At 48.7% G+C, this 25,692-nt stretch overlaps 1 protein-coding gene across 3 annotated transcripts in view; it reads left to right on the top strand.

The window, feature by feature from the left end:
- Window positions 1–25,692, top strand: part of LOC138448811 (uncharacterized) — a 1,325,760-nt gene that overhangs the window by 1,270 nt on the left and 1,298,798 nt on the right. The gene's annotated exons all lie outside the window — the stretch shown is intronic.

Raw genomic sequence — 25,692 nt, 5'->3', positions numbered from 1 at the left:
GCGACTGATACCCCTGCAGTCTGATGGGCAGATGCTGTGTGATGGTGTTACACTCGGCCACTTGCCTTCACTGATGGTTCACCTAAGGGTTGTCCCGGCAAGAGTGCAGGACAGAGTCAAGTACCTGTCAGGTCAATGGATTGGTCTGAGCCCAATCAAAATATTCACCTACCAGCCCACTGTACAGACGGACTAATTAATGTGTTGCATGCTTTGTCCTGGAGACTGCCTTAGAGTCACATAAATTACCTACCACTGTAAAAAGCAGTATGATCTGTTACTGAAATCTGTAGGCGGCAGGACTGCCTAAAAAAGCAGTAGCCTACTGCCTAAATATGTAGGGTTGGCAAGTATGGGAATCTATTCCATATTTTCAATCCACTGTATATGCCCACCCCTCTCTACTGGGAGCATAACACTCCCAGGCCCCACAACGTGTCAGTTTTCTCTTTCCCGACAGGAACTCTGATGGGTGGCTGCACTTGTTGCATCGTGCCTTGAAACACCTGTGTATAGGCGCGTTATAAATATCTTATCATATTACATCTATCCTCTCTCTGCTGAGCTTGGAGGGGTACCTGGATTTTACCCTTCTCCCTGCACCCCTAGCTGGACTGTGGATGCATAGGAGTTGGGATGGCTGTCTCCTGTGCCCTGCTGCTTGAACACAGGGCCTGGTTGAGGATTCCATTGTTCCCGGCGGCTTGAGTGGCAGTTGTGTGCTAAGCGGCACACTCTGCTGGGGCTCCAGCCTGTGTGACGGAGGGCATGGAGCCGGCGTTTAATGGCGCATGCCCAGCTGCAAGTAAAACGGGTCCACTCGGCTTTACTGGTTGTCCACGACTGCCACTCCCCTTGCGGGAGCATGCCACAGCGTTTATTACACATCGCCATGCTAGCTTGGTGACGCCAACATAACATCCTTCTTCTTTCCCTTTTTTAACAGAACATATATACAGACCATTGTGTGATATGTCAAACGGTCCTTGGTAAGGCACGTAGTCACTGGGAAGTCTCGGTGCCATCCTCTGGTGGTATCGGCTGTGCCGCCAGCCTGCTGGATAGAGTGCTGGTGGGCTGCACCTCTTCTGCTTGTCGAGCTGGGGTGTCAAAGCAGGCTGGCCTAAGGGTCTGGGGCCACCCCACTACTCGTTCCTGGCTTCCTGCTTCGGACAGGCTGTTGCCATCCTTCTCCTTGGCTCGGTTCCGCTACCTCTTCATTATCTCTTGGCTGTCCGTTTGATCTCTCTCATATCTCCATACTGTTCAGGGGACTTTCTTAAACCACGATGCAATCCTGGTTTGTTTATTTATTTGTAATGCGCACCATACCCGGGGGTATCGGGGTGCAATGGAACAGGAGGAAACATGAATACTTTCAGCTTATAGTTACGTAAGAGGTGTACAGGGTTTACAGATGAAATACAATTAGGATGCTGTGTGCCGGATATATACATACATACAAATAGGAGTAAATGGTGTGTAATTACAAAATCTACAGGGATAAAGTTCAACATCTAAGCCATTTAATGGTGTTATGTCTGAACTTCAGAACGGTTTGATCCACCCTCAAGGAGGTGGGAGGGGTAGTTCCAGAGCCTGGTGATTTGCCTCTGCTCCTGGTTTGTTGTTATCATGGTGCCTTTCTGTTCGGTCACTGTCATGGGGTGTCCTCGAAGTGCTTGCTAGCTTGGTCCTTGAAGGGTTCTGGAGGACCAACACTTGGTCTCCAACTTTGGTGTGTGATTTCCAAGCTTGTCGTTTCTTGCTCATGTTCTTGTTTGCTCTGACCCTTTTGGCATGTGTCCTCTGCTTATTGTTGAATCCCACTTTGCTGTGACGGTGGTGAGTTATGGAAGACCGCAGTACTGTCCTGAACAAGATCTCAGCTGGTGGGGTGTTGGTGGACACGTGTGGTGTCAGCCCGTAGTTTTGTAGGAAACAATACAGTTTGAACTCCCATGGGGCTCCCTGGCATCTTGCGATTCTGAGGACCTTATTAATTGTTCTCATGAAACGTTCTGAGCCCCCGTTTGCCTGGAGCCAACGTGGTGTGATGAGGCGGTGTGTGACCCATAGGTCATCCATGCATCTTGAGAAGTCGGCCCCCTTGGAACGGTGGTCCGCTGTCACTTTTCAGATATTTGGGTAGTCTGTGTGTCTCGACATCTTCTCTAAAGCAGGCATCACGGCCTCCGCCGCTGTTGAATGTACCACCTCTACTTATGGGTATCGAGAGTACTTGTCGATGGCGATTTAGGAGGTAGATCCCCTCCCCCCCACCCCTCAGTATTGTGCAGAGGTCGACCCTTCCTGACTCCCAGCGTGATGTGCTTCTTGGGGCTGGTCTGGTTGGCTTTGGTGGTGGCAGTACTCCCGTAGTCCGGCATGGGATACATGAAGAGACAAGTATCTCAACTTTGGCATCAATTTGTGAGAATCACACCCGATCACACATTCGTGCTTTGGTTCTCGCCATACCTTGGTGGCCTTCGTGCACCAGAGCAACTTTCCTGTCTTGCAGATCAAGCAGTATAAGGATGTGTCTCTTTTAGGATGAATACTTCATGTCAGACTGTGAAGACCTGTATTAGGAACTCATGGTTGCAGCAGTAAAGACCGACACAACTGATTGCAGTTCCAGGGTGTTTATTGAACTTTATAATGGGTGAGAAAAACGCCTATATAATGGGTGAGATAAACGCCTAATCTAAATCTAAGATGGGAGCAAGCTACGACCATCAAATAATAATAAGGCAGTCTGAGTGGCGTCTTGTCAAATAAAAGGGGCCTATACTAAAAAAAAAAAGATTGCCATTCCTTACCGCTAAATTGCTAAAAGAGTGTGGGATAATGTTCACCAGAAAAGAAAAGTGTTCACAAAATGAAAAGCCAGTATGGTATGGCTGGATCTCTCTTCCCCACGTTTGAAGCACAGGACAAGGCGGGACTCTCCAGCACAGTACACTCCCGGGCTTCATCCGCACGAGGTTCACAGTTCTGGTTCAACGATATCTAAACCTTCAGAGGCTAAGTCTCTGTCCTGATAAAGTCTCTTGCCTTAGAAGTCCTGCTGATTCACAACAATAAACAAACAAAATTTCCTTTGGTGGTTTTGCACTTGGGCGATTGCTATTGCCCCTAGGATCTCCCTCTGTCGGGCTCGTATCCTCTTTACAACTTGGGCGCCGCCCCCTGTCGGTTTCATTGCAGCATTTCTTTAACACAGTTCATGTATTTCGATAAACTTGTTGCTCATTTGCATCAGAAAGTGGGGTTTTCCTTCTCCTTGCTTTCTTTCGGCATCCCTCTGTCGGGTTCAGACTTGCCTTATTACACAGTTCATAATCTTAATTGGAAAGCGGGGTTCCCTTTGTCCCCCTAGCTTTCCTCTGGCCATGGGTTAGAGAGATTTTGGATTGTATAAGGGATTCAACATAATCCTTATAGGACCACTCGGATGCCTTGCGCCACCATTTCCTAGTCCTTCTGGTTCATGTAGTTAATAAACTGGTTCCATGTCTTTAGAATGAGCGCCCACGTGGCGCCAGACCCCTCTGCACCTGGATCTCAACCGGGCTTTCTTTAAAGTTCAAACACATACACAAGTTCTTTCTCTTTCGAATTCCTTGCGTTCAAAATGTTGCTATTTGCAACCTTGGGCTCAGCACAGTTTGGTTTGCTATCAGTTTCCTCCGACTCACCGGCTGTGCTGAACCTGTTGGCTTCTCTGAAGTCAAGGCTAGCACCAGGGTAACCAGCTTGCCTCTCTGCTTGCACTATGAAAGTGGGAGGCCCCCGTGTACCATTGACATCTGCTGCTCTGCACACCAGCTGCAGTTTCCGGTTTTATGCTTTCTCTTTCGGAGGCTTTGTGGGTCTGAGTTGAAAAGGGCAAGGTCTATTCCCCCTTCGTCGTCCTTGCAGGACTCGCCCCCCCCCCCCCTTTCTTCTCCGTTTCAACTGCCGGTTTGGTATCGCTGTTTCCTCGTGCGTTCACCCTTGCTCATGTGTGCTTTCGTGCTTTGCCTTTTATTCCTGTGGGGAAGGTAAAGGGCCATCAGGTGTGCATGGTTATTGTCAATTGCGTGATGTGTGTGTTGGGACATGTCAAGTAAAGGGCTCTGGTGTTTGTCTGTTACCTTGTAAGAAAGTATTTCTGTGGGAAAAGGGGGTGGGGGTTAGAGCTTCTAAATATCCTACAGAGTAGGATGGGGAAAAGATGTTACCGGGAAGGGGATACCGCGTCTCAACCCTCAGTGTCCCACTTCCTCTCCTGAAGACCCCTCGCCCAGGTGATCCTCCTCCACTGGTCCACTCCCAGGAACTGGATCCAATAGTGATGGCTGTGTCCTGGCCCCCTGGACGTTGGATCTCTGGGGTCTACCGGGTGAGACACCTTCAGGTTTCTCACTCCACTGACAGGAAATCCTTGGCGGCTAGGGTGCAGTGATGATTGTTTTGAAGGAAGGTGTTCCACTCCCCGGTCAGGACAGCGTTTTTTGTCGGGGTGCAGCAGGGGTTGCTGGTTTGTGACTTCCACCAGTTCAGCGTTGCTCACCGCTTTAGGTTTTGTTGCTTCCACGACTAGGCATATGCGTTTTTCCGCTGACTCCGAGATCTCGGCTTCTGTGGCCGCTCATGGGTGCCTGGACAGGAAATCTGTGGGGTTGTCTGCAGTTGTAGTAACCATTTCCCAACTCGCGCTGGGGGGGATTGTGCTAAGCTTGTGAATGTTGGGATTAGCAGCTTGTGGTCTGTAAATATCTTTAACCTTCATCCATGTAGGTACAGATGGAAGTGTCTGCACCCCCACAGGACGGCAATGGCCTCCTTTTTCAATGTGCGAGTACCATTGTTTGATGGGGGTGAGGCCCCTGGACGGGTAAGCCACTGGTTGTGCTTCACCTGTTGAGGTCTTCTGAACTAGTACCACTCCTAGACCCCCAGGGCTTGCATCTATGTACAGTTCTGTGTGCAGGTGTGTGTCCTAGTAGGCCATAGTGGTGCTGGCTGATGGCGATTCCTTGATGTTTACAAAAGCTTCTTGGCATTTATTGCTCCACTCCCATTTGGTGTTTGCTTTTATCAGGGCTCACAGTGGTTCTGAGAGGGTGGCTAGGTTGTTGATAAACCTTGCACAGTATGTGGCCATTCCCAAGAAACTGCGGTTTTCTGTTATAGCCACTGCCCCTGCTATTGAACACATAGCTGAAAAACAAAAACATTAGCTCCTCCTTGAGGAATTCGCATTTGTCCTTGTGGATTGTTAGTCCGGCTTCCTTCAAGTTGTCGTGGACTACCGCCAATCTCACCATGTGCTCTTCCTTGTTCTGGGCGTGCACCAAGATGTCGTTGCTGACATTAAGTAATCCGGGGAGGTCGTGTAATAAGGTGTGAATGGTTTGTTGAAAAACCTCTGCAGCGGACGATATGCTGAGTTCAGCCTCTTGTACCTCCTCGGTCCCAGGTGCGTCGAATGTGGTTATCTTCTTCTTTACTCTATTTTGGCGTGAAGTCATAAAGGTTTACACAAAAAAGAAAACTTCCAGCATAAGACATTACAAATATGTGTTCCAGAGATTGTTCAACCAAATTAAGTGGGCTAAACTGGGCTCCGTTATAGTGCGTGGATAACTAGAAACAAGATAGCAACAGTGTCAGATAAGACATACTCGTAACATATTGCTATTATTGAACTGTAACCCCGAGAGAACTGGGCTGAGAAATATCACTAGAGTGCCCAGGGTTCGAAATTGAGAGGAGCTGGGAGCTATTTAGCTCCTGCTTGTAGCCTAGAGGAGCCTGGTTAGCTTGACACCAGCAGTTACCAGGAGCTACCTTTCGCACCTAGGTGATTTTAACTCTGTGCATTTGGGACAATCCGTGAATAAACAGTAGGACACATCTTTATAACATTTGAAGCACAGGGGCAGGGTCATAAATAATGGACAAACTGTTATGTTTGCAATTTATGTGGAATTTAGATTTTATGAACGCTGTGCACTTGCTCCTTGTTCCCCAGTGGTAGCTCCTGGTCACTGGTGAATACCCAGGAGCTGCTTTTGGCTCCTGCTTAACCATTCTGAATTTCGATCCTTGCCCGGCCTATTCCCCAGCGGGGTGACATTAGCACCTTAGAGGACAGGCCTCTGTGGATTAAGGTTGCAGGTCTGCTGGCTGAGTTCTGTTGATGTATTTGATGGTAATTGACATCTCTTATTGAAGTTTGACAGACTCTCACCCATTCCTGAGTCCCCAAAGTCAATTATGATGGAGTCAAATGCATTTTTATCATGGCGTTGGATTCTAATACAGCCCAAGATTTTCTCCCGTTTAATGAATATACGGCCCCATACTGCACAAATCCAGTGAAGGTACTTATTTAGAAGTACCTCCCTAGACTCGTAGTAGTTTGGAGCTTATTTGGGGACCCTGTGAAGATGGATTGATTTCCCCCTGCTCGAAGTCCTATGAATCTACTATTCGTGTCAGAATGCATGCTTGTGACTTGACCCAGCCTACTTATTACTTTCCCTGGGATGGTATGTGCCATGGGTGCCCTTGTCCCCTTTATTCCATTGTGATGTGGGAGCAAAGGAGGGGCTGACTGATTAGGATTCCTACTACAGGGAAAGTTTTCTAGATCTGTTTTGTTACCTCGCCTCTTACTAGAGTGGATTTGGAATTATTACTTGCTTCAACACCATTTTTAAAACCTCTGTCTTCCTGGGTTTTGCTAGCACTATTGGAATTTGTCAGGGGTCAGTCGACCAACTTGCATTGTTTGGTCTTGTTGAACTGGGACCTTCATTTCACCCCCTTGGTTAATGAAAGACCCCTCCCTATGCATACCGCCTCCCACTAATTGGGTCAGGGATAAAACTACATTTTTGAGAATAGACATTTCAGCAAGCGGGACTACAAAGACAGATGTTAGTCGTACCTCCCCCTTGGGGTTGGGTGGCAGTGGTATTTAACAATTGCTCACGCGGGGGTAAAACGACAAGAAGACCTCTATCAGGCGAGGACTCAGTAAGAGCATCAGACAGCACAGTCTGGGTCCCCTTTTCAGCAAGCCCCTTTTTGCCAGTCTCAGTCGTTACTTTGCCCAGCAGCAACCCACTAGGGGACTCCAACAAACTAGTGGTTGACCTTCTGGGACACGGGATTCCGACAGGTATAGTTTTTTTCTGCAATATGACCCCCCCATTCCCCTTGCAGGGTTTGTGGTTACAACTTACAACTGGATAACAGATTACAGTGACATGTGCACTTCGGCTGCCAATAGCTGGGGGAAGCAGTGGGAGAACCAGTAGAGACCCCCAGAGTCATGGGCATTGTCATAGTAGAAGCGGTTGTGGTGGGGGTAAGGATGATAGAAGTAGGGGCAGAAGTTCCAGCTTCATATGCTCTAATTCCCCCTACTGCCAATCCTTGGGGAGCATCCACAGTTATTGGGTGCAACACATTTCCCATGCTTTCGTTGGGTGAAACTGAATGGTCAGGCTCAATGTGTGCAGCAGGGTTGTGGGGTATGTTCCCGCCCACAAGTCAAAGCTGACTGGGGCTCCGCAGGGTCCAAAGGATCCTAGAAAGTTGCTAATTTCACTAATCGGAGAGGAAAAAACGTCTCCCATGGACCTCACACATATCGCTTTGATAGTGCAAGCCGGGTCACGGTGACAGTTGCAGGGATTTTCCTTTTGACCAGAAATATTTTCCTTAAACGTATGGGATCAAGGACTTCTGTAGGATTCGCTGACGTAGCAGGGCAGCTAAATCAGTGGCTAAGAGAAATAGCTAGTGCTCATGATATAACAGTTTCACAGCTTACTCAGGAAGACACTCACAGAATGACACAATAACATGGCTTCACTGTTTCACAAGGCGGTGCTATAAGGTGTTGGATAGGAAGTGGGATGTACAGCCTAGCTTGCAGCAACTCACGCCTTTTGTTCAGTGGGGATAACTGTGTGTCTCTGGGTCTTCAGAGAGTAAGTACTGCGTAGCGCAAACTCCTGTGCCCTTCCACCCGCAGGCTTCACCCTCGCCGGGCGTGGGTAGAGCTTTTGTTGGATTCAGGTGAGGGGAGCTGGGGCTCCAGCAGGGTCAGCAGCAGCAACACCGGAGAATGAGCAGGGCAGACTCTCTGCATCGCAAACTATGACGCCCTTCCACCCTGTGGTTATGTATCTCAAGTCTTTGTGTAGCTTTAGCTAATGATACCCTGCTTTCAGGTCAATCTTGGAGATTACTTTGGACCCTGTGAGGTCTGCAATTATTTCATCAAGTGTTGGTGTAACAAGTCTTTCTCTGAGGATTGCTGTGTTGGAGAGGCGCATGTCTATGCATGTTCTGATCTTCCCCTGTTTTATTTTTTTGAATCTTTTTTTTTGGTTACGAACATGGCAGCGTTCCTGTCACCTCATCAATGATACCTGCCTTTTCTAGCTCCCATAGTTCTTTGTCAACTACATCCTTCATATGGAACCGTGTTGTACTGCTTGCGGTTGAATTGTCGTGTCGATGTGCAGTCTGACCACTTTGCCCTTCAAACACCCAATTCCTTCAAATAGCTTGGGGTGAGTGGACAGGAGGTTGCGGATCCCGTTGACCTCCGAGACGTCGCTGGCGAACTTGATTAATCCTAGATCTTCTGCTGAGTCTTCACTCAGTAGGCATTCAATCCCTGCATCTACAACGTAGATTTTTGACTGTATTGTCGGGCTTTCCTTTCTGCTGAGTGGAGTGCAAAACCTCCCTACCACCGGTATCAGCTTCTTGCTGCATATGCGTACAGGCGAGTGTTTGTGTCCTTCAATGTTGGTTGGGGTTCCCTTGTGTGTAGGATTTTGAGGGGCATTACGTTCACTGAGGCCCCTGTGTCTTATCGTTATTGTCACTTCCTGCTCTCCCACTTGAATGTTGCACCTAGGCCTTGCCTTTTTCTTCCTCTTTCTTTGGTCTCCCTGCAATAGCGCAGAGGTGAGGTGGACATTCCCTTTCCTTTTCCGGGGTTGTTTTGTTGCTGCTGTTGTCCTGCTTTCTCCCTCCCCCGACTCCACCGATGAGAAGTCATCCTCGACTTGGCATGTCTTTGCTTGTTTTCTGTCCTGGTGCTGCAGCTTCTTTGTCTCTGATCAGCAGACTCTAGCATAGTTGTCGAAACAACCGCAGGCTCTGCACGTGGTGCCATGGGTTGGGCTGTTGGGCTTTCCATGTCGCCATCCACCACACCATTCGCTGGGGCCATGGCGATATGCGGGGTTCTGTTCTGGGTTTGTCGCCTCGTGGTGGCCTGTCGGTGATTGCTGCGATCAGTGTGGTCGATATCATTTGTAACGTTTGCAGTCATGTTCATGTGCGCTGCCCTTGCATGTGAAAGTTCCCTCTGGCAGCCATACTCCAGGATGCGGGTTAGTGGGATCCCCTTCTCACTTAGTAGGAGCCTCCTCAACTTCTAAGAGCACATCCTGTTTGTGATTTGGCATCTAATTTCTTTGTCAGTGTCTTCAAACTCGCGCGTTAGTGCGAGCTGCCACAGCCGGGTGTGGTTGTTATGACTTGATGGTCGTGAAGATTATGGGGCCTCTGTCCACAAGTTCCACTCAAAGGTACAAATAACTTCCTGAGCGATCCTTGAGGCCACAGGTATTTGAGTGCCGAAGAACGGTGACCCCTCGACCGCTGTAAAGCAAGCAATGGGTCAGTATAATGGCAAACAATTCACTCAATAGCAAGGTAACAAATATCAAGGGGCTTACCTAGGTTCAAAGGAGTCTGGGGACGGAAAGAGCACAGATGAAATGGAGGTGTTCTGTGTGGCTGCAGTGTGGAGCAAGCGGCAGCGGGTAGGCGCAGTACTGGAAGATTGCTGTGGAATTTGGCACTGCAAAACCTGTATAGAAAGGGCACTCCAAAAGGTAACAGAAGAGGAAATCCGAAAACGTTCCGTTAAGAGTTCCAAGGTCAAAAGCTAGCCAAGTTAGTTGAAACCAGGGGTAATCCAAAGGAATCCAAAACACAGTCCAAAAGGTCCTGAAACAGCAGAGCAAAACAGTATCCGAGGGCTTGACAGGGGAATCGAAGAAGAACAGTCCGTAGTCCAGAATCGAGATGTGGAGACAGGAAGACGCCGAACAGTGCCTGATTGGGTCAGCTGTGAAGCAGTGAATGAGCGTTCCCTCTCCGGTTTTGAAGGTGCCTAGGAGTGTCACAAGAACCCATCACGTGACCGATGATGTAGCATGTTTCCTTGTCACATGACCCAAGTTGTCAAAACGCTGCCGGGTCTTCCTGGGGGCGTGATGAAGCAAAGAAAAAAACCTGGCGTCTCCGTTGACTGTCTCCAAGACGCCAGGCAGCTGCCAACGTTGCATGAAAGGAACGGGTGAGTATGACCATAGCCCGTTGGATGCCCTCGTGTGTTCTTGTTGTATAGCATGGTCCGCCGCTGCCGTGCTGCTTGACGGAGTGAGGACATGAGGTTACAAGGGGAAGGCAGATCGGGACCTGAGATGGAGGGCTTAGTGGCTGCACAGGTATTCGTGTGCATAAGGTGACCAGTGGATGGTGTAACATAGCCCCCCCAAAGGCCCACGACCTCGTGGGCAAGCTGGAAAATCCAGATGAAACTGGGCCACCAAACGAGGGGTATGCACATCCCTGGCAGGAACCCAAGAGCGCTCCTCAGGACCGTAACCCAACCAATCCATGAGGTACTGGTGCCGACCCCTGAACAAGAGTCCAAAATACCCCCAACCTCATAAACATCAGGGTCATCCAGTGACACAGGGGCAGGGTGAGAGACCCGACGCGTAGGACCAGGGCATGGTTTCAGGAGGGAAGTATGAAAGACTGGATGGACCCGCCAGGCTGAAGGAAGAGATAGGCGGTAAGCCACCGAACTCAGGACACCAGACACCCGAAAAGGACCAACAAACCTGGGAAGTAACTTGCGACAGCTAGGCAAGTGTAGATAGCGGGATGACAGCCAAACTCGGTCCCCCACACGGTAAACAGGAGCAGCAACCCGTTTCCTATCGACTGAAGCTTTCATGGCTAACTGGGCTTCCCGCAGATGGGCAAGAGTCTGGGCATGAACCGTGGCCAAGTCGCAAACGCAAGACGAGGCAACAGGAGCACAAGAGGATGCATAATCGTGAATGGGCAATGTACGGGGGTGTTGGCCATAGAGGGAATAGAAAGGGGAAAAGTCAGTGGAGGAGTGCAAGAAGTTGTTATGGGCAAATTCAGCGAGGTGTAGCAGGTGTACCCATGATTTCTGATGTTGTAGTGAAAGACAGCGTAAGTATTGTTCCATGGCCTGATTTTCCCTTTCCGTCTGGCCGTCGGTTTCCGGATGGTAAGCAGAAGAGAATCGTGCATAAATACCCAATAATTTAGTGAGCGCACGCCAGAAACGAGACATGAATTGTGAACCTCTGTCAGAAACCAAGACCGTAGGGAGCCCAAATAAACAAAAAATGGATCTGAAAAACAGGCTTGCCAATGTAGTTGCAGAGGGTATACCAGAACAAGGAATAAAGCAAGCCATCTTCGTGTATGCGTCCACTACAACCCACACCGTATCATAACCCTATGAATGAGGGAGATCAGTCACAAAATCCATTGTAAGGGTATGCCAGGATCTGGGTGGAATCGGCATGGGCTGTAGAAGACCCAAGGGGTAGGCCCCTACGGGACTTACACTGGGCACACACTGAGCATGTGTTGACATAGTTCTCAATGTTGCGCCGCATCGGAGGCCACCAGCACCAGCGTTTAAGTAGGTCCAGAGTACGCTGTTGTCCTGGGTGGCCATGGATGGCAGCATCATGAGACCATTCTATAGCTAGATTTCGAGTGTCACTTGTAGGTAAGAACAACCTGTTGTGAAAAAAAGGCAGGCCATCGTGATAAAAGGGATCCCATTCTGCTAACTGTTTTGGATGTTGGGGAAACCAATGTGCGTATGGCTGACAACAGAGGAGGCGAAGGAGTGCATAAGCATACTACATGCCCGTGGTCAAGCACCGTTTCTGGGAAGACCGGAAGCGACACCCCTCCAGGAGAGTGGGATAGAGCGTCTGCTTTACCATGAGACCAGGGCGGTGTTTCACAACAAAGTCCTAGGCTGCGAAGAATAAGTGCCAGCGGACCTGACGACTGTTGACACATTTGAGGGATGCGAGGTCTTGCAAATTCCTGTGATCAGTGCAAACCATGACTTGATGTTTGGCCCCCATCAAATGGTTCCTCCATACCTGAAATGCATCTTTGATCGCCAGGAGCTCCTTTTCAGTAACAGTATAATGGGACTCAGTAGATGTAAACTTGCGTGAATGGTATGCTACAGGGTGTAAATGACCAGAGGTTGGGCAGGGTTGTGACAATATCGCTCCCAAGGCAAAGGACGATGCGTCTGCCTCGACAACGAATGGCAACTCCGGATCTGGGTGTTGTAGGACCGGAGCTGAGGTAAACACAGACTTTAAAGGCTCAAAAGTGGCCTGATGTTCTGGGGTCCAGATAAATGGAGCACGTGGACTGGTCAACGTAGTTAATGATGCCACTATAGTAGAAAAGCCAGGGATAAAGCGCCGATAAAAATTGGCAAAGACTGTAAGGACTTCAAGTTTACCGGGACCGGCCATTCCAAAACGGCTCGTACTTTAGACTGATTCATAGTCAACCCACCCAGTGAAATGTGAAAACCCAGAAATTCTACTTCTTTGGTATGAAACTGGCATTTCTCAGGCTTGACAAATAGCGCAAACGGGATAGGACTTCTCGGACGTGAAGGACGTGCTCGTCTAAAGAGGAGGAAAAGATCAGAATGTCTTCCAAATAGACCACCACATAATTGTCCAGTATGTCCCCAAAAACCTAATTCATAAATCGCTGGAAAGTGGCATGGGCGTTGCACAACCCGAAGGGCATCACCAGGTATTCAAATAAACCCTGTCGGGTGCAAAACGCCATCTTCCACTCATCCCCTTTGCGGACATGTATCAAGTTATATGCTCCCCGGAGATCTAATTTGGTGTAGATGGAGGCGTGTGTTAATCTATGAGTGGAGAGATGAGAGGTATGGGGTATCTATCCTTGATAGTGATGGCGTTCAAACGCTGGTAGTCTACACAGGGGCGAAGATTCCCCCCCTCTTTCTTTGGAACGAAGAAGATAGGGCATGCAGCAGGCGAGGAGGAAGGCCGAATGTGGCCCAAGCGTAACGCCTCCTGCAAGTATTCTTTCAAGGCTTTGTCCTCTACTGGTGATAGAGAATAGATTCAGCCCTTGGGGATCTGAGCGTTAGGGACCAGATCTATGGGGCAATCGTAGGGTCTGTGTGGAGGTAAACTCCCTGTGGTGCCCTTGTGTAAGACTGACAAACTCGTGATAAACTGGGGGTATGTTGGCAAAGACAGCATCAACCATGTGCGAAGTGGAAGAGTGGTGTTCATCAGTCACAGACAGGGTCAGATGTTCTACTGCACCCAACGCTGCAGCAGGTGTATCGATTACCTCCTCTCTCTCGATAAGACAAAAATGTTGGCATACTTCAGATTCAAAACAGACCTGGGCAGTACCCCAATTGATTAGCGGGTTCTGTTTCTTTAACCAAGGGATTCCAAGAATGATACCAAACTGAGGGGTGGTTATGAGGTCAAAGGCAAGCGTTTCCCTATGTGTTTCCTGGATGACTACCTCCAGGGGAGCAGTCTGTTGTCGAATAGGTCCAGAAGCAAGGGAGGTCCCATGCTTGGGATATTCCTTGGTAACTAGTGGAAGGTTCAAGGCATAAGCCATTTGTATGTCGATAAAGCAGCCAGTGGCCCCGGAATCAATGATAATCTGAACGGGGTGCATTGTGTCAGGAGTAGGCTTTAATAAAGCGTGGACTGTGACTGGTCTAATAGGCCCAAATGCCAGAGGAGAAAAAGAGGGGGACTGTGGAGAACTCGTCCTGGCCCCCATATTCAGGGACGAGCAGTCGGAAAACCCGGATTCTTTTGCTTTGGGTGGCGTGGACAATTCTTGACGTAATGTCCATTAAGTCCACAATAAAAGCAGGCATTGTCGGTTCTCCACCTTTCCCGTTCCGTCATAGTTATAGGGCTATGTGTTCCACCCACTTGCATGGGTTCGCTGGCTACATCAGGTGGAACCGACCACTGTGTTCCCGAGAATCTGGCTTCTGCCTTGCGCTCAGTGCGTCTAACTTGAGTGTTGGGTCAACCAGATCAGAGTACTGAGTCGGAAGCGACGGCACCACTGCCAAAGCGTCCTTAATGGAGCCGCTTAGACCTCTATCAAATACCACAGCCTTTTTGTTTTCGGTCCAGGATGTTTCTGCCGCTAACTGATTGAATCGTGTTATGTATTCTATAAGGGTGCTTTTCCCCTGAGAGAGATCAAGAAATTCCAAATCTCTGGATTGAGCTTTGTGTCTGGTGTCAAAAACCTTTGGCATTTCATTCACTAGAAGGTCGAAGTCATAAAGGGCTGGATGATCATTTTCAAGTTACGGGTTGGCCCATGTGGCGGCGACACCAGACAAATAGGAAAGCAAGAACGCAGCCTTGGCAGGTGCATCAGGGAACACTGAAGGTCTACAAAGGAAATGTAATTTACATTGATTCAAAAATGTACGGAATTTCCTGGGGTCTCCCTGGAATCTCTCAGGGGGTGCTAAAGGAAAAGGAGTGGAAGCTATTACTGGTGTGATGATGGAAGGAGTGGCAGAAGGACCAGGGGTTGGAGGTGTGAGGTCCCCAAATTCGGAATCGGGAGGTAGGGGATGACGAGCATTCTGGAGGGAGTCAAGGCGGTGGTGTATCGCTGTGGTGGCTGCGGCCATATCGGCCCTCAAGTTAGTAACTGCTTGCAGTAGAGCGGCCACGGGGTCCCCAGCTGATGCCTCCATAATCAGGACGACCTGTCGGCTTCAGTCTGTTATGACTTGATGGTCGTGAAGATTATGGGGCCTCTGTCCACAAGTTCCACTCAGAAAAGTACAAATAACTTCCTGAGCGATCCTTAAGGCCACAGGTATTTGAGTGCCGAAGAACGCCAGGAACACCTGTGACCCCTCGACCGTTGTAAAGCAAGCAATGGGTCAGTATAATGGCAAACAATTCACTGAATAGCAAGGTAACAAATATCAAGGGGCTTACCTAGGTACAAATGAGTCTGGGGACGGAAAGAGCACAGATGAAATGGAGGTGTTCTGTGTGGCTGCAGTGTGGAGCAAGCGGCAGCGGGTAGGCGCAGTACTGGAAGATTGCTGTGGAATTTGGCACTGCAAAACCTGTATCGAGAGGGCACTCCAAAAGGTAACAGAAGAGGAAATCCGAAAACAGTCCGTTAAGAGTTCCAAGGTCAAAAGCCAGCCAAGTTTGTTGAAACCAGGGGTAATCCAAAGGAATCCAAAACACAGTCCAAAAGGTCCTGAAACAGCAGAGCAAAACAGTATCCGAGGGCTTGACAGGGGAATCGAAGAAGAACAGTCCGTAGTCCAGAATCGAGATGTGGAGACAGGAACACGCTGAACAGTGCCTGATTGGGTCAGCTGTGAAGCACTGAATGAGCGTTCCCTCTCTGATTTTGAAGGGGCCTAGGAGTGTCGCATGACCCCATCACGTGACTGATGAATGTAGCACGTTTCCTTGTCACATGACCCAAGTTGTCAAAACGCTGCCGGGTCTTCCTGGGGGCGTGATGAAGCAAAAAAAAAGCTGGCGTCTCCGTCGACTGTCTCAAACGCCAGGGCATCTGCCAACGTTGCAATGAAAGGAACGACTGAGTATGACCATAGCCTGTTGGATGCCCCCGTGTGTTCTTGTTGTATAGCATGGTCCGCCGCTGCCGTGCTGCTTGAGGGAGTGAGGACATGAGGTTAGAAGGGGAAGGCAGATCAGGACCTGAGATGGAGGGCTTAGTGGCTGCACGGGTATTCGTGTGCGTAAGGTGACCAGTGGTGCGTCGGGTGTTTCTGCTATGCTCTGTCTTGTCGTGCAGAAGTTGAAAATGTCATAATTTGGGTTGAGTTTGGGTATGAAATGATGTGTGAGCGCGTACTTCACTTTTTGTATTCATGTCGGGTGCGCAAAGGAGTGAGTTAAAGATGTGCAATGTGTCATCTCCGTTTAACAGCAGGTGGGACCGCATCTTTTTGGGCGTGGTAATATCTTTGCAGTTCATGACCCTTTTGAATCCATAATGGCCATCTCGATCCGACATATGACGGTTCTGTATATGGGTCAAAAAGGGCAATGGGCATGCCCATGTGTCCTTGTGTGCGTATTGCGAAGCCTGGGCTAAATGTCGGTGCTAGTCTTGCAGGGATGGATGAACCTGGTTTTGCTGCCATTGTGAAGTTGTGCGAGCAAAGGAAATGCACTCCTGCTGTTGTTGGGGCTTCGTTAAGCAGAAACCCCACTTGGCTGTTGGGGCTTCCCGCATGAAATGGACTCCCTTACTTGTGTGGAGGCCTGCTCTGCATCAGCAGGGTGGAGCTGGCCTGCTGGTATGTCCCCACGTGTTGTGGTGCTTGAGCTGGTCTTCATCCGTGATTGAGTTTTTTTTTTCTTTTCCTAATTCCCGTGCCTATGTGCTCTCGGGCTGGGATCCCGCTCGTCGCCAGTGTTGTGTGCTAAGGGGCACATTATTCCGGGGTCTCCAGCCCATGTGAGGGAGGACCCGGAGCCGGAGTGTAATGGTTCTTGCTTTGCTATAAGTAAGAGGTCCACTGCTTTACTGGTTGCCTGTGACTGCCACTCCCCTTGCGGGAGTGCACCTCAGCGTTTATTACACATCACAACGCTTGTGATGTCAACAGAACATCAGTGCCTGCAGGGGTGGCTTATTTCTACTTCTGCCCTGGACAGGAAGTCGCTGCACGCCTGGATGTTGATTTGGGGAGAGGGGGTAGGGCTGAGGGCAGATCCTTCGACTCTTGTACAGGGCCGGACCGTGGCGCAGCACTGCAGGCTTGCCTGGATGTGGACCCTTCCTTTGGCAGCTCCCTCCTCTGGTTTCTCTTGGAAGGATGGTGCTGTGTTTGGCCTGTTCCTTGTGTGGTGTGGCACGGGGAAAGGGTGACCGGGGTGTGGGGGCGGGCTCATTGCTGCGCGTGGTAGCCTTTGGGGAGAGGGCGGGAAAGAGCCACGGTTTCGGTTTGTCCTCGTGGTCTTGCTGGTGTTCTGCGACTGTCCTGCTGGTATCACTATCTAGCTGGTGCCCTGCAAAGGCTGTCGCCAGCCATAGCTTTTAGTAAGAGAGTGTCTAAACAGAAGCTTGTCTCTTTCGGAGGAGGTCCCAGCGAATTTCCCCTATTCCTCACCGGGCAAGGTCCAGCAGATTGTTTCAAACCATAAGAAGTCTCCTAAGGTGTCTGATGAGCAGTTGGTCCACATTTGCTGGGAGGCCTTGAGGAAGGATGCTTCTTGCCGAGGCGGTCCAGAGCACTGATGTGGCGTTCTTTTCTTCAGAGTGAGTTGACGCTTCTGCTGATCTGGAGCCCTGTGATGCTGAGTAGCCCAAGGGGAAGTATCTGGACAAGGAGGTTTTGGCTGCAGTGGTTGTGCAGGTGGTGGACTACCTGGGGTTTATGCAGGTGCCAGCTGTTGCTTCTGTGGTGTCTGGTGTCCGGTCTGCTCCTTGGCAGTTTAAGCATATGATCAAGGTGGGACTGCCTTGATTCTGGAGATTGAGGAGGTTCTGGAAGACTGGCTGGAGCCTGAGCAGGTGGCTTTAACTCACTTTATGCACAAGCTCTATACCTTGCAGGGGGAGGAGGTGGTGCTTCCTATGTGGAAATTATTATGTGGAGTCTGGTGAGACGCTCCTCAATAGCGACATAGAAGGTGGCTGTGCGTGAAGTGTCCAAGAAAGCTTTCATTGCTTTGAAAAGATTATATGCCAGGGTGAATATGGCATTTCGGGCAGGGCAGCTAGTTGTGCCTCCTACCCTGTGTAGACTACATTGGGTGGTTTTCAGCAGTCAGTGCATGTCATAGAGGAAGTGGCTGACTGTGCACTGCTGATGTAGTCTCAGGTGAAGCTGCTCTCGTATCTGGCTTATAATGGAATCCGGGCAGAGGCGATGAGCATGGGGTCTGCAGTGTCCGGCCGCCGTCACTTGCACCTCTTGGATTGGCATTCTGATGAGCATCTAAAAGACAGCAGCGCTGATGATTCAGTTCGAAGGGAAGATCCTGTTTGGCCACTCCCTGGAAGACTGGGTGCATGGTGTTTGACAAGCGCACTATCGATCTCCGCAGGTGCTCTGATGGTAAGCTCTGGCCGAGAACGCCTGTGTGACGTAAGACATTTGGGAGATGCACCATGTCCAAGGTGGGGTATTGGAAGCCCTTTGGTGGAAGCCATCCGAAGTTGCCTCATAAGTCTGGCAAGCCCTTTGCTCCACCGACGATGCAGAAGTACTGACACCAAGTGTATGGGGGCCTTAATCCGCTGGTTCTGGCCTGTGTGGCTGGCCATGTCCTCCGATGTCTGGGTGAACTGGATTGTTGTGTGATGATTGAAGATGGAGTTTGGCTCTCCACGACTATGCTTGGGGGTGGGGGAGAGCGGTGTGGGAGGGACTTTTCCAACTTGTATGCCTGGGAAAGCAACAAAAGCTCTGGCCATGATGTAGGGTATTTGGAATTGTGGATGAAAGAGGTGATTAGAGAGTTTCCGTGGAGCGAGAGGGCTCAGGGCTACTACTCAGTCATATTTGTGGTAATGGACCTGAAGAGATTGAATGTGTTTGTGCAGACTGTGCAGTACAAGATGGAGATCCTGCAGAGGATTATCCCTTTTGATCAAGGAATTTTATTCTGTCGTCCCTGGACCTCTAGGACATATACTTTCATGCGTCCATTTAGAGTCCTCACCGGATATCTGAGGTGTCTGGTCCTGGGCTGGTATTTCCCATACAGAGCTCTTCTGTTCAGCCTCAAGTCTGCTCAAGGGTCTTCGTTGTGTCCTGTGGTAGCACTCCTTCATGCTAGGGGGATATAGGATTTACGATTGGCTGCGCAAAACTTCCTCCCTGAAGCGTGTGACATCACCTGCATGGTGTTTCAGGATATGGGGTTCCTGCTCAAGCAGTATCTTCATTACAGTGGGGCCCTCTTTTGGAGGGTGCAGGGGTGGGGGTTGCTGCCATTGGGTCGGACAGTCCACCTGCAGTCTCTCATGCCTGCTGACCACCAGAGAAGTGCTTCGGGTGCAGGGGCACATTGCAGCGTGTGTGGTGTTGTTCGATTTGTGAGGATTTGCATACGGCTGTTGGTGTCTCACTTGCACCGCTGCTGGAGGACTTCCTCTCAGGCTTGCGGCAAGGATTGCCCTTTCCCAGAGCTGAGGGGTTCAGCTTCTGTGGTGGTGGACGGACATGGACATTCTTCTACAAGGACTTCCGCTGGTTCAATCCTTGACAAACATAATTGCCACCAATGCTATTGTCTGATGGGGTGCAGTGTTAGGGATCCAGAGCACTCTGGGGGGGTTGGATGGCCATGCAGGCCTCTCATTCCTCCGGTTGTAGGGAACTGACAGTGATTTTTACAGGCTCTTTAAATGTTTCCCTACTGCATCCAGGGGTCGGTGGTTTGGATGCAGAGAGACAATATGTCTCCAGTGGCGTATGTGTACCACCAAGGAGGGACACAGTGCCGTAAGTTTGAATCGCTGGTGTTCAGCTTGGGCTGCTGGGCAGAGCACAACCTGCTGTTTGAGGGTGATTAGCATCAGAAGGTGGACAACATCCAAGTCGACAGTTCAAACAGGGCGATTCCTTCCTCCTGTTGGGTGTTGTACTGGACATTGTTTCAACTGATCTGCAGGAGGTTTGCTGTGCCAGGGCTGGATTTGTTTGTCTCTCCTCAGTTTCCCAGCTAACCTGGTTCTGTTCCAGGTTCCCTTCTCTGTGGGCTTGGGGGAAGAGGATGCGATGGCGGTGTCGTGGCCGGTGGGGCTGCTCTATGCCTTTCCTCTGATACTGCTGCTTCCTAAGGTGCTGATCAAGAAAAGGGACCCTGGGGCGGAGGTGATTCTGGTGGCATCCCTTGGGCGATGGGTATCCTCTTCTGCTTGACCCGGCAGTTGCTCCGAGTGGTTTCTTCCATCATCCCTTCTTAGGAAGATTCTGATGCCTCTTGCCTCCCGAATCGTGTGTTCGGCAGTTAGGAAATAGAGGGCATACGTTGCGTAGGAAGGGTTTGACTCTGCAATTTGCTCTGGCAGTACAAAAGTCTTTCACTTTGGTGGTGTATGATAAGAATAGAAGGAACTTTGCATTGTGGTGCGCCAAGACGTCTGTACAGGATGTAGACTGCTCTGTGCCGATTATTTTACAGTTCTTGCAATAAGGCTGGAATATGGGATATTATGTTAAGCTATTCAGGCTTTTAGGGAACCTTCGGTCCTGAATACTGGATGTGAGCTGCTGGCTACTGAACTGTTGAAGAGTTTCCTGCTAACCAGGCCCTTAGTGTATGCAGATGTGCCTTCCGTAGGACCTTTCTTTGGTGTTGCAGGCATTATTGGACCTGACGTTCAAACCGGAGGAGTTGGTGGACATCAAGTTTCTCACTTGGAAAGCTGTGTTTCTGGTGGCTATTTCCTCTGCCTGCAGGTTGGGTGCATTGGGGCTTTCCTGTGTTCAGCTTTGTTCATGCAGGTCCAGTCGGATTTGCTTATTCTCTGGTGTAATACATAATTTCTTCCTAGGGTTCACGCTAAGTGTCGCAAGGCTCAAGACGTTATTCCTTCGTCCTCTTTTCCTAGTACCACTTCACCGGAGTAGGAGGCAGCGGTACAAGTTGGATGTGGAGAGATCTGTCTTGACATACCTGGACAGGTCTGCTTCCATTAGACCTTCAGTTCTACATTTGGTGCTGTTAGGCAGAATCCTCTGCAGTACCCTTAGGGAACACTACAGACAATTAAGTCTACAAGTGGCAGTACAATTTCACCTTTGGTACAAGCCTGTACTACAAAGTTATAGTGGTAGCAGTAGCGGAGCACCCAGACTTATCTCAAGAGCAAATGAGCAGTAATAGGAATTGCACATGTGACTCAAACAAACACTGACTTAAGGTTTCTGGTTAAAAAATATAAGTACATTTATTTTTAAACCATCTGTTCACAAAACACTTCACTTCTATTAAACAAACCACACTGGAAAATATACTACACACAACCAATTCCTTTGGTTCAGGTCAATTCAAGTTAAGTACATTAGGATTTGACAGGCCGGTGTTGTGAAATAAAAGATGTTACCGGTGGTTAAGAAGCGCTCACTTTTTGACAGTAATGCAGTTCTGTCTTACGAAAGACAAGAGTATCCACGGGGAAAATTGTAACCGTAGTCAAACACACTTAGCACATTGAATAAAAACCAAAGGGGATAAAAATCATAGGCAATACTTTTGTCAAGGCACATGAATCACAGGACGTATTCTAAGAGACAGGTCAAGTCAATAGGCTTGCGCCAGTGTCAAATAGAGCAGAGCTCTATTGTTGAGGATCACACAATCCGAACAGTTCGAGATTAACGTTGCCAGGAGTACTTGGATATTGTCAAAGGGAGGCAAAAGTTATGAGGGAGGGAAGGAAGAAAGGGCAAGCCTTCGGCAAGGAAAAGGGTTCACCCTCGATTCCTCACGGTCGGACGGAGAGAATGACCAAATGAACACAGTACCTTATTCAATTGAAGAAATGCTGGTGCTACGGCAGCGGTTCCTGCAGACTCACGGTTCCTGGAGCACCAGTCATGGGGACAAGGACGACGTCTGGAGCGATCTGCGCTACCCAGGGATGAGGCCAGCAGCAGCGAAGCAACAGTGAATAAAAGGTGTGCTCCTTTAAAACAGGAGAGGGCTCTTCTGATGGCTATCCGGACTACTACAGCTTCGTGCAGCGATTCCGACCCAGAAGAGGATTCTCTGGCTGTAGAAGGTGAGCTGGTTGATCCCACCAGGCTCAGGGAAGCAAACTCCGGACTTGATCTTCTGTCGTTGAAGGGTAGATAGCTCAGGACTGCAGCAGGGCTTCACCGGGACTCGGGAGTTGCAGCAGCCGTCTTCTTTGCCGCTTCCTTTCGGTTCTTGTATTTCCAGTGGCAACTGACTTCCAGCCCAAGAGTACTGCCTTTTTATGCGTAAATCCCCCATTCACACAGCAGGGGGGTGTCCTGCCCGGACAACCACCCCAGCCAATGGACACAAAGTGTGACTTGGGTCTCCAAGGAGACCCTGCGCAGGGAGTTACTAAACCCCTCCCTCACATTCAGCCCACCTAGACACCCGGACGCCAAAGGAGGGCTTCTTCGTAGAAGCCCTCCAAAGGACGGCGAACAAAGAAGGCAAACCTGGTTTGCCGCGCAAAGTAAAACACAAGAAGGATATTAACAAAAAGAAATGGCGATTTAAACCCGACTGGAGCCAAAAGGAAAAATATTTTTATTCAAGCGTGTTTGTTTGAGGCTAATACAATAGGCTAAAACAGTACCACGTTTATATAGTATAATCGCGGTAGAAAAGTTAGGGTAGATACCATTGCCACCAGCCAAGCCTTAGTGTTAAAGGAGCGAAACAAGGCTCCAGGAGGTACTGACAAAAAGGGATCAGAGATAACCCTTTCCAATACTCCATGTAAAATGGGGTTTACTGGGTCTGTAGGTTAAATGACTACATAAAGTAAATGGTAACTTTACCTGTTTCTGGGGGACAGTAGTCCGCCCCAGAAAAATGGAGTCAGTGGGAAGTCAACCCTGTGTTACTGCACCGATGGTGGTGTGTAACACACACAAGAAGTTGGGCTCATGGAGGGGTGTGGCTCCAGAGCCCAAGATCACACAAAAAGTAGACATACACATGGCAAAAACACATGTAAGAGTGGGAAAAAGGCTCACACTCTTACCAGGTGGAAGAAATAAACCCCAGAAATCCAGCAAAGCTGTTGAGGGACTCACTAGGTAAGGGAAATTAGCCATAAATGAGAATTCTCCCTAACAGGTGCCCATAGCCTAGCGTGAGGGCGCCTGTTCCTACTATTAGCCGCTGGATTGGGCAGATGATTTTGTTGGTCTGTTCGGTGTCGCTTGTTCAATTTCCGGCGTCAATTCGGGGTTCAACTCTCATCTAGCGGCATGGTGCGTCATGGGCTGAGGCATAAGGAGTGCCTGTTCAGTACATTCGGTGGGCAGCGACCTGGGTGAACTTGAATATTTTCAACAGATGCAATCGGCTCAATTTGGGGAGTGGATGCAGGGTGCTGTTGCACATGTTCAAGGGTAATTTGTTGTAGTTTGTAGTAATACATTGGTGATGGGTCTTGGAGCAGCACTGTGGTTGGTTTGTGTTTTTATTCATGGATTATTGTTCACTCTTCTATTAGTCTCACAAGTAAGTACTGGGAAGACGGTGTGTAGGTAATGAGCTAGTTACTTCTTGATTGCTCCTAGTCCCAGTACTTGCGACCCTCCTCTTGTGAGGTGTTAAAAAATGGCCATGATGTGTAAGGGGGTATTTAACTCACACGCTGTGGGGGCTGGGTGTGTCCTGCTCTCTGTAGAGAAGGATGAGGCATGTATGGTGGACTGAAAAGATGGAGTTGATTCCTGAGGTTGCACCGCACAAATAAGTACTGTAACGGGGAACAGTAGGACTAGGAGTAATGGAGATTAGTGGTAAGTAACCGCCCATGCTTTTCCTCCCTCAACCCAGGCTTTTATCTTTGAGGACATAGCAAACCTCCAGACGTTTGATAAAGGAAGATGATCTGAAAGAATACTGTATTAAATATTTATGTATTATTAAGGTGGTCGGCTTAACGATAAACCTTTCACCATATAGATAATTACTCTGCAGTTTAAGAAAAAAGGCCAACCATTAATAATGTTCTCAAAACAAGTAAAAGAAATCATTTACAACCTTGTTACCGCTTTGCATCAATATGTACAAGAAAAAACAGGATAAGGCGTCAGGCATCGCAAAACAAATCTTGTACGAAGTCTATAGTGCATGTGGTTGTGAGAGGTAAACTCCCCTTCTTGATGTTACTTCCATAGTGCACTAATAATTTTTAAGAGTCTGATTTTGGATCATAACGTGCCTAATCCGATTCCCTAAACACATTGCTAACAAATGGACACAAAGCTATAACCATTTTCCAATCCCTCCTCCCCCCGGAAAAAAACATAATCCAACCGTCTTTCCCAAATATTGTTTTCTCTTTCCAGCCAGACACTTGCAAGTTAACAATAGGTGGCACAGGGTTTAATTAGAGCCCTCAATATTACAGTATCTGCAACTCAAATAAGGTCCCTCCGATTGTCTCCTATGGATTAAAACCTCCTTTGTCAGATACAAATTAATACAGAAGTGTAAGAACTGTAATCTGTAGACGCCACAGGGAAACAAGCTGAGGTATTTTGGCAAGGTATTGTATGCTCTATTCTCCACCAGAGAATCTTGATTGATCTCAATTGCCATCTTTGGTGCAATGTTTCTTCATAGTCTCTCCTCCATGGTTTTATCTTTACTGTATTTGGGTTTTTACACAAAATATCCTCAGTCAGCCCCAGATCTATCAATATTTTTTGACATACCACTGCCTAACCTTACTCTCAGGGAGAGTCTGTGTAAAAAGCCTGAATTGCTTGTAATAAATCAGGCAGACACCCTCAATTTGTTAGTTTAAGCGATAGTAAGTCCCTATCTACAGAGTCAAAGGCATGTTCAAGGTCCACAAATGCAACGTATGTTTTGCCTTTCCCCACCAGCGAGCTTATCTTCAAGATGTTTAAAATTAAGGCATTCAAGATGGTGCCCATTCCCCTGATGAATCCAGACTGGAAAAAGTTGTAGCACCCAGCGAGTAGTGGCCTAGTCCACACAACACATTTTCTTATTACATCAAGAAGGGTGATGGGGCCAGTAGTTCTTTGGTTCCTCCCTAGCGCCCTTCTACCACGAGGATGGTATAGATCTCACTCTTACAATCTCTGCGAATAACACCATTAGGAATTCCACCCCTTCTTTCGGCTCAGTTTTCAACATTATATTGGTAATTCCATCAGGCCCTGGGGCCCTCGAGTTAGTAGCCCTTCTTATAAGATCATGCAATGTTTCTCTATCAATTCACATGTGCCGATTTCCCCTGAAATGCCAACCTCTGGGTCCTTGTCACTTCTATTCAGGGGAGTAAACAAGGTTGAAAAATAGCTCACCCACCGTTCCTCAGATACAGCATTTACGAGAAGCGCTTCTTTTGCTGTACTGGTGGAATTTAACAACTGCCAATATTCTCTGCATAGCTTGCTTAGGCGCCTTAAGCCAATTGCTATATTTCTGTTGCCTCCTTTGCAGCCTCCTGTTAGTTTAATTTCTTTAAATCTGCCCTAAACTGCCTTTTCTCATTGGAAACCTTGTGTTTGTGTGCGTACTCACTATGGTCTCTTCCCCCCCACTACGGATAGTCTATTGGTAACAAGGGCTGGTCAAAGGAATTGAGGCGCTGGAATGGGCACTACTGCAAGAAAATGAGTGTATAGCAGAAAAAACCTTTGTACTAGAACTGGCCAAAATCATTCTACACAACAACTTCTTCAGATTCAACAACCAGTTTTACCTACACTTTTCAGGCTTCATGTTGGATTGGAGTCATTTG

This window comes from Ambystoma mexicanum, chromosome 1p (genome assembly GCF_040938575.1).
Source record: "Ambystoma mexicanum isolate Mex_15411 chromosome 1p, UKY_AmexF1_1, whole genome shotgun sequence".
In the NCBI taxonomy this organism is placed as follows: domain Eukaryota; kingdom Metazoa; phylum Chordata; class Amphibia; order Caudata; family Ambystomatidae; genus Ambystoma; species Ambystoma mexicanum.
This window is presented reverse-complemented; position numbering and strand designations above follow the sequence as displayed.